At 32.0% G+C, this 15106-nt stretch overlaps 1 protein-coding gene and 1 long non-coding RNA gene across 2 annotated transcripts in view; both read right to left on the reverse strand.

The window, feature by feature from the left end:
- Positions 1–15106, reverse strand: part of LOC139808109 (trimeric intracellular cation channel type 1B.1) — a 193209-nt gene that overhangs the window by 59313 nt on the left and 118790 nt on the right. The window lies entirely within an intron of this gene.
- Positions 4408–5734, reverse strand: LOC139808329 (uncharacterized). The gene is made up of 2 exons (XR_011730839.1): positions 5364–5734; positions 4408–5116 (listed from the first exon to the last, which is right to left on the reverse strand). It is a non-coding gene; the product is annotated as an uncharacterized lncRNA (long non-coding RNA).

The following is a 15106-nucleotide window of genomic DNA, read 5'->3' on the forward strand; positions in this document are numbered from 1 at the left end:
ATACATGTGTAGATTTAACATATGCCTGCTATGTTAATTTAACTTAACAAATTTAAAATGTAAAAATATTAAAATAATTAAAAAAATATATTAAAGTAACACAATTTAAATGTATTTATTAAATGTGTTAAAAATTACAGAAAAAGAGTGTTGATTTTGCTTTATAACAGAAGTTGGAATAAAAATTTACAGAAAAAAAGTGTCGATTTTATCTTACAATCTTAACTTTAACATAAAAGTTATGTTAATTGTACACATAATTGACCTCAAATTACGATTAGAATTACCTTTCCTTTCTGTTGAAATATTTTAACATAGTATCGATGTTACCATTTAACACATCCATATTACATTAAATTAACACAAAAATTTGAGTGGGTTGTTTGGGACATGTGATTTATGTTATATTTAACACAAATTTTACAACAGTGTACCAAATGGTTATCATATATACAAAATATTAAATTAATATATTATATAAATTAAAAAGAATTGTACAAATACTTTTTGTGTACTAAAATAATATAATTCTTTTTATTTTTATTTATTATTAGAATAATATATTTGTTTCATTATATTTTTTGTTTAAATAATTTAAAAAAATGTACCATCTATTATATATATATTCTTTGTTAATAAACCGCTAATTAGTGTTCATTTTCTACAAATAAGGCTTTTTCATAACCTTGTACGAATACTTTTTGCACTCACTGTATATACCTACGTATCCAATAGAGCGTTCAATTGAACAGTGTCCAATCTTTATGTAGTCAAACGGGATACGCTCGATTTTTTTCTATAGTATAATGTTTACCTCATTTCTGTCTCTCTACTTATATCCCTTACAAAAAAGTATTACTAGCTGGTTAGTAATAAATACTTATTTTGTGTATTAATAATACTAAAATTAAGTATTTATTAGTACTTGAATCACTGTGATCCAAGTATTGCATAGTATTTTATTACTGGTCAGTAATTTATGAAAGTAGTATTTAATACAGGACGAGTATTGAATACTTAGTATTAAATTTCTGATGAGAAAGCATTTAATACTAGGTGAAAAATACTTGTGTAATAAATACTTGTGTTGAATTACTGATGAGTATTTCAATGTTAGTACTGAAGTACTGAACCAAGGATTCCATGTGTAATAAATCACTGGCCAGTATTTTAATATTAATACTCAAGTACTGAACTGAATATTCCATGTGAAATTAATCACTGACCAGTACTACAATTTGTATAGAAACATTATAATGGGTAATTCCTGATAATATTAAGGAAAAGAAATAAAAGTAAGGCACAAATACATTTTATATGAAGGTCTGTACTAATTCGTCGTGATAAAAGTGTACAAGTTTTGAAATAATACTGAGAATATCATTTTAATATCCAATTCAAAAATTTATTACTCTTTTTAAACTGAATTTGTTTCTTAAGATGATTTTTGAAAAATTATATATTTGCGCTGGTTGACATATGTAGACTAAATATAACACTAACATTAATTAAGAAGTGGTCTACCACGTAAGGCAGTTGGCTCACGATCCAGAGGTCCCGAGTTCGATCCCACCAAGTTAAGTGTGTTTTTTAAATACGAGAAAATATTTATAATTATAGACTGCATCTTAAGAAACAAATTTAGTTATAAAATAGTAATAAAATTTCGAAAAAAGAATAATTTTTTTTTATGCCGGGTAAATATCGGAAATCGAAATATCGGTGAGTAATTCAATACTAAGCACCAGTAGTTCTGTGTAGTATTAATCACTACCTATAATATTTATCACTACCAGTATTTTTCCAGTATTTCCCAAATAAATATTGACAGTATTAAATCACTGAGATTTTAAGTATTTAGTCAGTAATACTTTTCTGTAAGGGATGTTACATAATTTCAGTAACTTCCCGGTTGTTAACCTATACAGGGTGTTCGGAAATTCAACCGACAAGCTTTCAATTAAGAGATTGTCAAAGACACTATACCCAGTGAACACAATGCAACATGTAACGTACAGGTTAGTTGTAATTTCCTACTGAACAATATAAATGCGATGTAACACGTGTGTTATATTGCATTTATATTGTTGAGTAGGAAATTACAACTGACCTGTACGTTACATGTTGCATTGTGTTCACTGGGTAAAGATCATTTTTTGCAAATGGACCTGGGATCGGAAACGTGTCGTTATACATCGCTACTGCTTATGAGCGATGTCATGCAGAAGGATGTCTTATTGAGAGAGTAGGAGTGTCGTCCGCTGATATTCCCGATGTCGTAGCGCTGTAACGACACGTTTCCGACCCCAGATCTATTTGCAAAAAATAATCTTTATAATGCCTCCGACAATCTCTTGAAAGCTTGTCTGTTGAATTTCCCTTACAGAAAAGTATTACTAACTAAATACTTAAAATCTCAGTGATTTAATACTGTCAATATTATTTGGGAAATACTGGGAAAATACTGGTAGTGATAAATATTATAGGTAGTGATTAATACTACACAGAACTACTGGTACTTAGTATTGAATTACTCACCGATATTTCGATTTCCGATATTTACCCGGCATAAAAAAAAATTATTTTTTTTTCGAAATTTTATTATTATTTTATAACTAAATTTGTTTCTTAAGATGCAGTCTATAATTATAAATATTTTCTCGTATTTAAAAAACACACTTAACTTGGTGGGATCGAACTCGGGACCTCTGGATCGTGAGCCAACTGCCTTACGTGATAGACTACTTCTTAATTTGATGTAAGTCTTATATATAGTCTACATGTGTCATAACCAGCGCAAATATATAATTTTTCAAAAATCATCTTAAGAAACAAATTTAGTTTAAAAAGAGTAATAAAATTTTGAATTGGATATTAAAATGATATCCTCAGTATTATTTCAAAACTTGTACACTTTTATCACGACGAATTAGTACAGACCTTCATATAAAATGTATTTGTGCCTTACTTTTATCTCTTTTCCTTAATATTATCAGGAATTACCCATTATAATGTTTCTATACAAATTGTAGTACTGGTCAGTGATTAATTTCACATGGAATATTCAGTTCAGTACTTGAGTATTAATATTAAAATACTGGCCAGTGATTTATTACACATGGAATCCTTGGTTCAGTACTTCAGTACTAACATTGAAATACTCATCAGTAATTCAACACAAGTATTTTTCACCTAGTATTAAATGCTTTCTCATCAGAAATTTAATACTAAGTATTCAATACTCGTCCTGTATTAAATACTACTTTCATAAATTACTGACCAGTAATAAAATACTATGCAATACTTGGATCACAGTGATTCAAGTACTAATAAATACTTAATTTTAGTATTATTAATACACAAAATAAGTATTTATTACTAACCAGCTAGTAATACTTTTTTGTAAGGGTTCCGAACACCCTGTATACACTCTTAAGCATGTACCGCGTAGTATCTCCAAATTCGAGGTACTAATTTCTAAATGGAAATGACATTTCGACATGCTGCTAGGAGATACTTTTCCCGGTACAGTAGCACGAAGTACGGAATACACGAGGTACTGATAAAGGAGGAGGTACCGATTGGAGGTACCGCACTTATAAATTCACGGTACAATTTTTTAGGAGATACAGTTTTAGGAGGTACAGTTTTTTAGGGGGTTTCCCGTATGTACCCCGTACATACGTACCTCGTACGTACATATGTACCTCGTACAAATGGGTACCTCCTACATATGTACCTCGTACAAAAGACATTCGCGAAGCCACTCGACGCGGACGTGCACGGACGTGTCATAGGAGGTACAGTTTTAGGAGGTACAGTTTTTTAGGGGGCTTTCCGTATATACTTCCTACATACGTACCTCGTATACGTAGCCAACCATGGCATGATCACGACATTTGTTGAACGAAAGACATTCGCGAATAGCAGCGGGCAATATTATATCATATATCCAATTCGAAATTTTATTACTCTTTTTAAACTGAATTTGTTTCTTAAGATAATTTTTGAAAAACTATATATTTGCGCTGGTTATGACATATGTGTAGACTATATACATATAACACTTACATTAAATTAAGAAGTAGTCTACCACGTAAGGCAGTTGGCTCACGATCCAGAGGTCCCGAGTTCGAATCCCACCATAGTAAGTGATTTTTCAAATACGAGAAAATATTTATAATCATAGACTGCATCTTAAGAAACAATTTAGTTAAAAAGTAGTAATAAAATTTCAAAATAAATATAATTTTTTTTTATGTCGGGTGAATTTCCTCATTAGAGAGTGTTTTAATTCTAGAGTATTTTCTTGTAGTCTATACTGTACTCCAATAGAATCCCACCAAGGTAAGTGTGTTTTTATATGTGTTTTTAAATACGAGAAAATATTTATAATCATAGACTGCATCTTAAGAAACAAATTTAGTTAAAAAATAATAATAAAATTTCGAAATAAATAATTTTTTTTGTCGGGTGAATATTCGTTGCCCATAACGTACTTCCTAACTTCGAGGTACCATGTACCTCCAATTTTTGGCGACACATGCTTAAGAGTGACTTATGTCCCTCGTAATTACGTAGGGACAAAATTTCAACATGTACCTCCAATTTTTGGCGACACATGCTTAAGAGTGTATTTGTATAGAGACGGCTACGACATTTTTCGTATTTTTTCTCATTTTGCGTATTGGAAAAATATAATGAAATCGCATTTCAATACATTGTTTTGAACAAATGATAAAAGAAGCTAAGATTATTGCTGATATGAGCGATAACTAAGCATTTTCAATTTTTTACGCAAACTCACTTGATTTATAAGACAACTTTGCTAAGTCGCTTGCAGTTTAAAAATAGACTAAATAAATTAATGATTGCTTTACCTCCCATAATCCGTAGAAACAATGATTCGAAGTAATATCTTGCACTATAACGTCAAACTCGACAGATTTAGTCATTTCCAAAAGTTCTTTCGCTGCTTTAGTTTTTATCACTGTATCACATGTATTAATGATAAGCTGATACACAAAATGATCATATATAGTGTACTGTACTCTTTCCATGCAGCTGGATTATAATCCTCGGCTTCTTCATAAGTGTGCATCAGACCATCAAAAACCTGAAAATAATAAGTACTTTTCGAGTTTTCGCGATATAAGAGATAAAGACATATGAAAATATGATAAATTAAGATTTCCGAAAGATTTCCATATCGATCGTAAGTACGTAAAATAGAAAACAAAATTTGAAATAGAAAAGTTATATTTTTTTCTGATTTGTTTTATAATTTGCAAATACTTAATCGATTTATATCTTTCAGAATGTCTTTGCGCAAATCTCATATACTTAATATCTAATATACTTACGGCGTATGTCAAATTCTGCGCGAGTTTACCCTTGACCTTAGTCTCATGTATGCTCACTGCGTGTACATGATGACCTTTGCGAAGCAGCCCTTTAACCAAATGCTCCGTCCAGACGTGATGGCTAGGCGATGGAATATGCTGTATCACTAAAATTGACAATGGTTTCGACGCTGTCCCGAGATTACTCATTACAATACAACAAACAATGAAAATGACACAACTTAACATTGTAACGCAAAACTTCTGGCGTGGTCTCTCAATCAGAACTGAAACCAAATGTATTTGTATGCATAGTGTAGTATTCTCCCTCTCTTCATTTCGAGATAACAGCGTTTATTATAATATCATACTATTATGTAAAACCCGACTGTTTGTCTGTCTGTTCGTCCGTCTGTCCGCGAACTACTCATTCGTTAGTGGACCGAATTTTTACCAAAAGTATATGAAACAGGGGTAGAATTTCCCGGGAAGTGCCATGATGTGTGTAGATTTTCGTTGCCGATTTTCTGGAAACCGGTTTTTCTAATTCTTTCAAATTTTCGGGAAATAATTGACCGAATCTCAAAGAATTGTATATGAAACGGAATATATGATAGGGGTAGAAAGAACTAAAAAATGTAATAAAATTAAAAAAATTGCTAATAATAAAAGGGTTTCCGATTTTTGTTTTAAAAAATATACGTGATTTAAAAAAAAATGTACATTAAAAGACGGTCAGGATGATCTACTGTTAAGAGCAGCACTAAATTATAAAATGGAGGAAGCTGCAAAGGCCAAAAAAAATAAATGCTTTTTATATTAAAAAAACATATTATAATATAAAACCCGACTGTTTGTTTGTCTGTCTAATAAATAGAAATAAGTATAAATAAATATAAATTAAGGGGTTTTCGATTTTTGTTTAAAAAAATGTACTAACATGATTTAAAAAAAAAAAAATTTTTGGGGGAGGTTTTTAGCCGGTGCAAGTCCGGCATAACCTTAGGGACCGGCTCTAGGGTATGCATTAGGCATTTTCTTCCTACGAGAAACAAAAAAGGGTTCAATATCTTAAAATTGGCGGAAATTAGAAAACAACGTTGGAAACCGGTTTTAAAATTTTTCGAGAAATAATAAGTATTAATAAACAACATTTCTTTAATAATAATACTCATCTTTTAATAATTTTCTGAATAAATGAAGTAGTTTGAAAAAAACGACGCCCGGGCGAAGCCCGGGTAATCAGCTAACTACTTTATATAACTTTAGGCTGCAGGTAATATTGAGAATTTCTCGACAACTTTTTATATATAAGCATAAAAATAAGAGAAGAAAAGATGCATAAATAAATTATTAACATCCCTTCACCTGATTTTTTTTCGGATCTTTATACCGCATACGTGGGTCTGTCGCGTCCGACGTTATTTTCCCTACTTTAAAGTATTTTAAAAAATTTGAAAAAATTCACATTGTAGTTGACGAATTTATAGTCATTTTAATAAAAATCATTGATTTTTTATCTTATTTTTAATAAACTTTGAATAAGGATAAAAGAAAGAGATGGATTGAAGGATCAATGTGCCCCCACACGGATCATGCTCATCTTTTTTCCTTTGATTGCTATCAGTGTCACTTACAATTTAGTCAAATATAAGCTCTTAATATTGAACCATTTTGGTGTAAAAGATAAAAATAGAAATTTCGAAAATAATTCATATCTTTTGATCGGCTTAACCAATTTTGATGAAATTTTAATATGTTGTAGATATCATTGGACACATTTGTGGAAAATTCGGAAATGGTTTCTGATGACAGAAACATTGATAATGTGGCGGTCAGCTGTCCGCCACGACGCGCGACGGTGCACGCGCGACGACGGCAGTAGGACGGGAGGCGCGCGGCAGCGGCACGGTATCGATCGGCCGGGCAGTTCAACGCGCGCCCGCTACGCGGCGCATCGCCGGTCGATTCTCTCGTAAGTAAGGTTCGACATCGATCCTTATATAAAGGACAGCTCAGCGGGACCTCTCCAGCGATCAGCTCACCAGTCAGGGTGTGCTATTACCAAGGCCCCTGGCTTAACTCTTTTGGAGACGGAGCGTGCTCTTCAGGGCCTCCGTTAGATACGGAGCGTGCTCATACCTGGCCTTCGTTTATACCTGCTTTGCAGGGCATTAACTTCCTGTGGTAAGAGCCAACAGACACTCTGCCACAGAAAGGTTCCTGGGTCGTTTACGACCCAGCTCACCGGACAACACCGAGACCAAGGCGCTGCCTTCTCCAACTCCGATTCCGACTTCGATTCCTGCACCTGGGACCACGACGGAGGGTCTGTTCCTGATCTCCAAGGTGGATACTTTCCTCCCGTGAAAGCCACACCTCATCGACCGGCCAACTCGAGTACCACGCATCTAACTCCAACCGGAGCACTCTGTGGTGACGCACTCACCGGCCTCGTCTACAAGAACGTCAAGACTCCTCTCCAAGCTCGGCCTCAGCGATTCCAACTATTCGGGACGGATAATACGCAACACACCGCGTTAACACTACACATTAATCTTCTACACAAATCACTCACGTCCACCTATCCGTACACATCCAAGAAATAATACCTGTACATAGAGCATGAATAAACCTAGCGAGATTCTACCTAATTGAATGACTGGTTATTGTGGGAACCGACGCACCTTAATCCTAACCAACAACCCCACAGATAACATAAATAAATAAATGTTCTTGCTATTTTTTACTCTCAACCCTTACAGAAAAGTATTACTGACTAAATACTTAAAATCTCAGTGATTTAATAATGTCAATATTTATTTGGGAAATACTGGGAAAATACTGGTAGTGATAAATATTATAGGTAGTGATTAATACTACACAGAACTACTGGTGCTTAGTATTGAATTACTCACCGATATTTCGATTTCCGATATTTACCCGGCATAAAAAAAAATTTTTTTTTTCGAAATTTTATTACTATTTTATAACTAAATTTGTTTCTTAAGATGCAGTCTGTAATTATAAATATTTTCTCGTATTTGAAAAACACACTTACCTTGGTGGGATCGAACTCGGGACCTCTGGATCGTGAGCCAACTGCCTTACGTGGTAGACTACTTCTTAATTTGATGTAAGTGTTATATATAGTCTACATGTGTCATAACCAGCGCAAATATATAATTTTTCAAAAATCATCTTAAGAAACAAATTCAGTTTAAAAAGAGTAATAAATTTTTGAATTGGATATTAAAATTATATTCTCAGTATTATTTGAAAACTTGTACACTTTTATCACGAATTAGTACAGACCTTCATATAAAATGTATTTGTGCCTTACTTTTATCTCTTTTCCTTAGTATTATCAGGAATTACCCTTTATAATGTTTCTATACAAATTGTAGTACTGGTCAGTGATTAATTTCACATGGAATATTCAGTTCAGTACTTGAGTATTAATATTAAAATACTGGCCAGTGATTTATTACACATGGAATCCTTGGTTCAGTACTTCAGTACTAACATTGAAATACTCATCAGTAATTCAACACAAGTACACAAGTATTTTTCACCTAGTATTAAATGCTTTCTCATCAGAAATTTAATACTAAGTATTCAATACTCGTCCTGTATTAAATACTACTTTCATAAATTACTGACCAGTAATAAAATACTATGCAATACTTGGATCACAGTGATTCAAGTACTAATAAATACTTAATTTTAGTATTATTAATACACAAAATAAGTATTTATTACTAACCAGCTAGTAATACTTTTTTGTAAGGGAATATCTTTCTGACACAATTACGAAAAAATTTTTGTATAATCTTGGAGTAATTTCCTATCAGTCATAATTTTTTTTGAAGCAATAAAATGGGTAGGCGGTACTTTTAAAAAATACAGTAATTTTTTTATTTTTTTTAAATATGATATGCTTTTAGTACAATCGCCATATATTTTATGTAGAATTTTGGCATAGTATTCTACAACAAGTAATTTTTTTGAACCAATAAAATAGGTAGGCAAAAGTTTAAAAAAATAAAATATTGTTTTTTATTTTTTTTATTATGATATGCTCTTTGTACCATTGCCATATTATTTTGTAAACTTATGAGACGGTATTCTACAACAAGTAATTTTTTCGAACCAATAAAATGGGTAGAAGGTACTTTAAAAAACCAAATATCTTTTTTCAAAATTATCATAGTTTTTTGGTACCATCGTCATATTTTTGTTTAGAATCTTGGAATGGAATCTTACAACAAGTAATTTTCCAGAATCGATTAAATAAATAGGTGCAAGTACTAAAAAAATAATAAAATAAAAAAAATAAATTGAAATAATTATAAAAGGATAAACTATAATTGTATTAAATCAAATGTTTATTAATGAAGTACACATATACATACGTTTATATTTAAATATTTTTTTATATTTAAATATATTCAAATATATTTAAAACAGACTGCATATCACGCCTATTATCAATGAAGATAATGATGAAGATTAGTCTATCCATATGAATATAACTATAAGTAGTGTAAATAATAGTATGAGAGTGATTATGTGAACGAATGTGTATGGGTACTTCATTATTTTGAGTGTATGTGTACGTGTATGTGTATATGTGTGTACTTCATTAATAAACATTTGATATACGATTTAATATACGAATATAGTGCATATATGGCAATTGTACCAAAAACATATCATATTTTTAAAAAATAAAAAAATGAACGCGTGGTCGCCACGCGCGTTAGAAGTGAAACTTCTGAAAGCAAGGCTTTGCCATAACTTTTCTGAAATTAATACCAAAAAAAACAATGCAACGGAATTAGTCACTCTAAGCCGCCCGCAACTCGAAAATATAGTGTTACACGCAGTTCTCACTATATCCGTCTCGCCAGTGCCGTACGCCTGATCGAATTTTCGTGACGCGTTTTCGAGTCGCAAAATCGAATTTACTTACCGATCCAAAAGGAGTTTCACTTTGTACGCTTGTTGGTCGAATTTTCGTGACACTATTTCGTGACGTTTTTTCGTGTTGCATAATCGAACTTACTACCGTACCAAAGAAGTTTCATTTCGTACGCCTATTGCCCTTATAGAAAAGTAGTACTAAAAGTACACAGTAATAAATTACTGTAAATACTGGCAGTAATATTTTGGCGAGTAGTTTAGAAGTACTGGGCAGTACTAGATTACTAGTAGTAATTTATTACACAGAACTACTGGTGCTTAGTATTGAATTACTTACTCAAAAATTTCCAATTTCCGATATTCATCCGGCATAAAAAAAAAGTATTTTTTTTGAAATTTTATTATTATTTTATAATTAAATTTGTTTCTTAAGATGCAGTCTATAATTATAAATATTTTCTCGTACTTGAAAAAACACTTACCTTGGTGGGATTCGAACTCGGGACCTCTGGATCGTGAGCCAACTGCCTTAAGTGGTAGACTACTTCTTAATTTAATGTAAGTGTTATATATAGTCTACATATGTCATAATCAGCACAAATATATAATTTTATAAAAATCATCTTAAGAAACAAATTTAGTTTAAAAAGAGTAATAAAATTTTGAATTGGATATATAATATAATATTTCTTAATGTCGGGCGAATGTCAGAAACCAGTGCCGGCTTATTATGAAATTTTGTGTTCGTAAATATATTTATGAAAAAAGTATATTTATAAAGTTAAAACATTCTTATCAAATCCTTACAAGGGCCTTGTCTATCCTTTAACCTTTGACCATAGTTGCAAAACATATAGTTGATGGATCAGCTTGATTAATTATATTTAATTACTTATTTTGTATATTAGGTCCCTTTATTCCAGATATAAAACATATGCATTTATTATTTTATAATTGTACTAATATACTCTACAGGTAGGTTGTGAAATTTTTAAGGTTTAATTAGGACAATGAATTTTACATATATAAATTCAGTACTTCAGGTGTTTGCCGCTCCAGTAGTTGAATCTCATCTTTACCAGTACTTAAGTACTAGACCAAGTAATGAATTATTAGGAAAACTACTTACTCATTCTATCAATACTTCACATCTAAGCTCAACTACTAGATTCTCTAATACTTCAGTACTTTTTTACTATATAAGCAAATACTGAAGCAAATACTATCAGTACTTTGAATCCCGGAAGAACTACTAATACTACTATAGATATTACTCATTCGCCAGTAGTTGAACTACTGAAGTACAGAAATAAAATACTGATCGCCAGTAAAAAATTACTAGACTCAGTAATAAATTACTGACCAGCCAGTAATACTTTTCTGTAAGGGTGGCCGAATTTTCATTACACTTTTCGTGTCGCATAATCAAACTTACTACCGTGCCAGAAGAAGAACCGTCTCGCCAACGCCGTACGCCTATTGGTCAAATTTTCGTTACACTTTTCGTGTCGCACAATCGAACTTACTACCGTACCAAAGAAGTTTCACTTCCGTTACACTTTTTCGTGTCGCGAATCGAACTCACTACCGTGCCTAAAGAAGTTTCACTTCAAAAAAGAATACTTTATTTTTGAAAAGTACCGCCTACCCATTTTATTGCTTCAAAGAAAATTATGTCTGATAGGAAACTACTCCAAGATTCTATAAAAATTTTTTCGTAATTGTGCCAGAAAGATAACGGGACTAAAAAAAAGCAAGAACATTTATTTATTTATTTTATCAATGTTTCTGTCATCAGAAACCTTTTCCGAATTTTCCACAAATGTGTCTCAATGATATCTACAACATATTAAAATTTTATCAAAATTGGTTAAGCCGATCAAAAAATATGAATTATTTTCGAAATTTTTATTTTTTATTTTTACACCAAAACGGTTTAATATTAAGAGCTAATATTTGACTAAATTGTAAGTGACACTGATAGCAATCAGAGGAAAAAAAATGAGCATGATCCGTGTGGAGGCACATTGATCCTTCTTATCCGGCTACGGCCTTTGTAATTTTTTTTTATGTAGTATAAAAAAAATTTTTTAAGGTTTTTTACTTCAGAAGTAAATGTTTAAGAAAAAAAATAGTACAAATTGATATCTTCAAAAAAGTTGAATTATTCAGGAGGGTCAAAATGGTACATTTTAGGTAGGTAAAATCGTTGATAAATGATAAATTAAAGATAAAATTATATTTAATATAGCAAATATGATATTTTTTAAATAATTCATTACAAATTTATGTAATATATAATATGTAGAATATGTTGAAAAGATTCATCCACCGAGCTTCGGCCGCCATTCAAAATTCCATTTGGGGGGGGGGGATAACTAAACTGTAAAGAAACAACTATTTGTCTAAAAATCTTTTAAAGGAACGTTGTTTTGACCAAAAACAACATTTATCATAAATATAACAACTTCAAAAAATTACTCAACCCCACTGGCCATTACTTCTTTATTCTTCCTTTTCACAACGTTTCGGCCTCAATCAGGCCCTTTTCAAGGCAAAATTTATCATAAATAATGGCAACATTGTTACTTACTATAGATAAAGACTATGTCAAGTGTATACCTGGATCTGAGACGTCCGTGCGAGATTTGATTTGCTCGACATTCGACAATGGGCGCGTTTAGCAGACACAACTGTTGCACAACTGTTGAGTTTGTCTTATCATCACTCTGCGTTAATTGATTGGTTCTAAAAGTAAGAGCCAATCACGTTCGACTGCTACTGAGCTGCTTGGTCTGCTGAACACGACCAATATGTTTATCTTTCGAAGCGGTTTGGACTTCTTCCCCCTCCTACTTTTTTTAGAGGGAGAAGCCAGGCAGGCTTGCCCCTTCACTGACTGAGAGCCGAAAAACAGTAATAATTCCTGTATTTTTGCTCACTCTCAACTTTTAATCTTTCTTACAGTAACCATAACGCATTACTACAGTAAACATTCTCCCAGTAACCAGTACGGATTTCACAGTAACCACACGATAAAGACCAGTAAAAATTCCGGTGCAATATTTTAACAAAAAAAAGAATTTTTTTCTTTTTTATTTTCAAATGGCTCTTATTTTTTTCTAATATTTTTATAGTTTAATTTGTATTCGTGGTTTCGCATATATTCTATTTCATATTAATTAAAATTACACATTGTTTTACAATTTTTGAAAACACATTGACGGGAGACGGGATTCGAATCTAAGATTCCGGAATAACAACCTAATACGCTAACGCTGAGCTAACTATCTATTCTACAATAACTATTATGAATCTCATATATCTCACTGAACTGCTCTGAACTCGCGCGATAGAACAAATATAGAGAGCCAACAGTAATGGTTACAGAATCGCACATGATTAAATAATCGAACTTCTCAGTAATTATTTCTCTTCTATTATTTCTATTAGACAATGTCGCTTACGATCTTAATCTTTAGAATTACTGTGTTTTTCAGCAGACAAGACTTTTAGGTAAGCATCTGTGTATTAAAATTAAAAGTTGCGAATGAACAAAAATTACTGTTTTCCGGCTCTCAGCGTTAATTCTCAAGTTACGAGCATATGTTGTGTTGGCACGGACGCCGTCTATGCCGTTTTGGCCGGATCTATGTACTAATATAGGTAGAGGGATATGTATTTATATATGTATGTAGATGTAGTACGCAGTATCTATTCACTTCCTACTACTATCATTGTTGAAATTGAATGACGACATTCGCATGAAGGCTCTATTGGCAATATAAGCGAATTATGACTAATAAATAGAAATTATTTATAACTTTATAAAAGGTAAGAATATTATTTCAAACGATCCGGAAAGTTCCGGAACTTTCTAGATGTCTACAATTAACTCGCCTCTAAGTATATAAAAAACGTTAGGTGATTGCGCGCTTTATTTATAGTATACTGCTTCATATTAAACTCGATCTTATATTATATGAAAACTTTGCAAAAGCGCTTAAACAATCCGGACTACTTTTTAGTATTTATATAACTATTTGCCGCAAATAAATCAGGCCAAGCTGAAGGAAGGCATGTTTATTAGTCGTCAAATTTAAAGACTTAAAAAAAAAAATTTTTTTAAGTCACTTAACTGAACGAGCTCTCTGCCTGGATATCTTTTAAGAAAGACTTCTTGGGAGATACAAGAGAAGATGTTAACAACTAGTCTTTGATTTTTTGGAAAATCTACAAAAGAGAATGGGCATATCACTGAAAGGTCTCAGGGAAAGGAATTTTTTCAGCTCTCGCTTAGAGTTTTTCCAGCAAATGTAGAAACTGTTAGCAATGAGCAGAGCAAGCAATTTCATCAAGACTTATTAGTCATGGAAGCCTGTTATCAAGATAATTATAGTAGTATAAAGATAGTGGTATAAAGTAGTATATAAAGATAGTAGATAATTATTTTTGTCTTTTTTAAGAGAAACAGACTCACAATCAGTTTACAAGACACAAAAGACTTAAAAAAAAATTTTAATATCTATTTTGAATTAGAGTAAGTTCGGGTAAATTGAACCATTCAGGCAAGTTGAACCATCACAATATCTTTTTATCGATTATTAAGTATTACAATCTAGCGGACAGCAGTGGAATTACTAACTGCTGGACCACTAACTTAACGTACAAAGCAGCAACGTAGCACAACGTGTCATAAAATTAAAAATTAAAACTAAAAATTTGGTGTGTATTGCTTAATTACAGCGTAAGGTTAGTATATAAACTTTTATTTTGCAGTCAGGTTACTTCACAGCTTCTAGGGTGCAGTCCCACGTAGAGGAAATCGAAAAAAAGAA

The sequence above is a fragment of the Temnothorax longispinosus genome, chromosome 2 (assembly GCF_030848805.1).
Source record: "Temnothorax longispinosus isolate EJ_2023e chromosome 2, Tlon_JGU_v1, whole genome shotgun sequence".
NCBI classification, from domain to species: domain Eukaryota; kingdom Metazoa; phylum Arthropoda; class Insecta; order Hymenoptera; family Formicidae; genus Temnothorax; species Temnothorax longispinosus.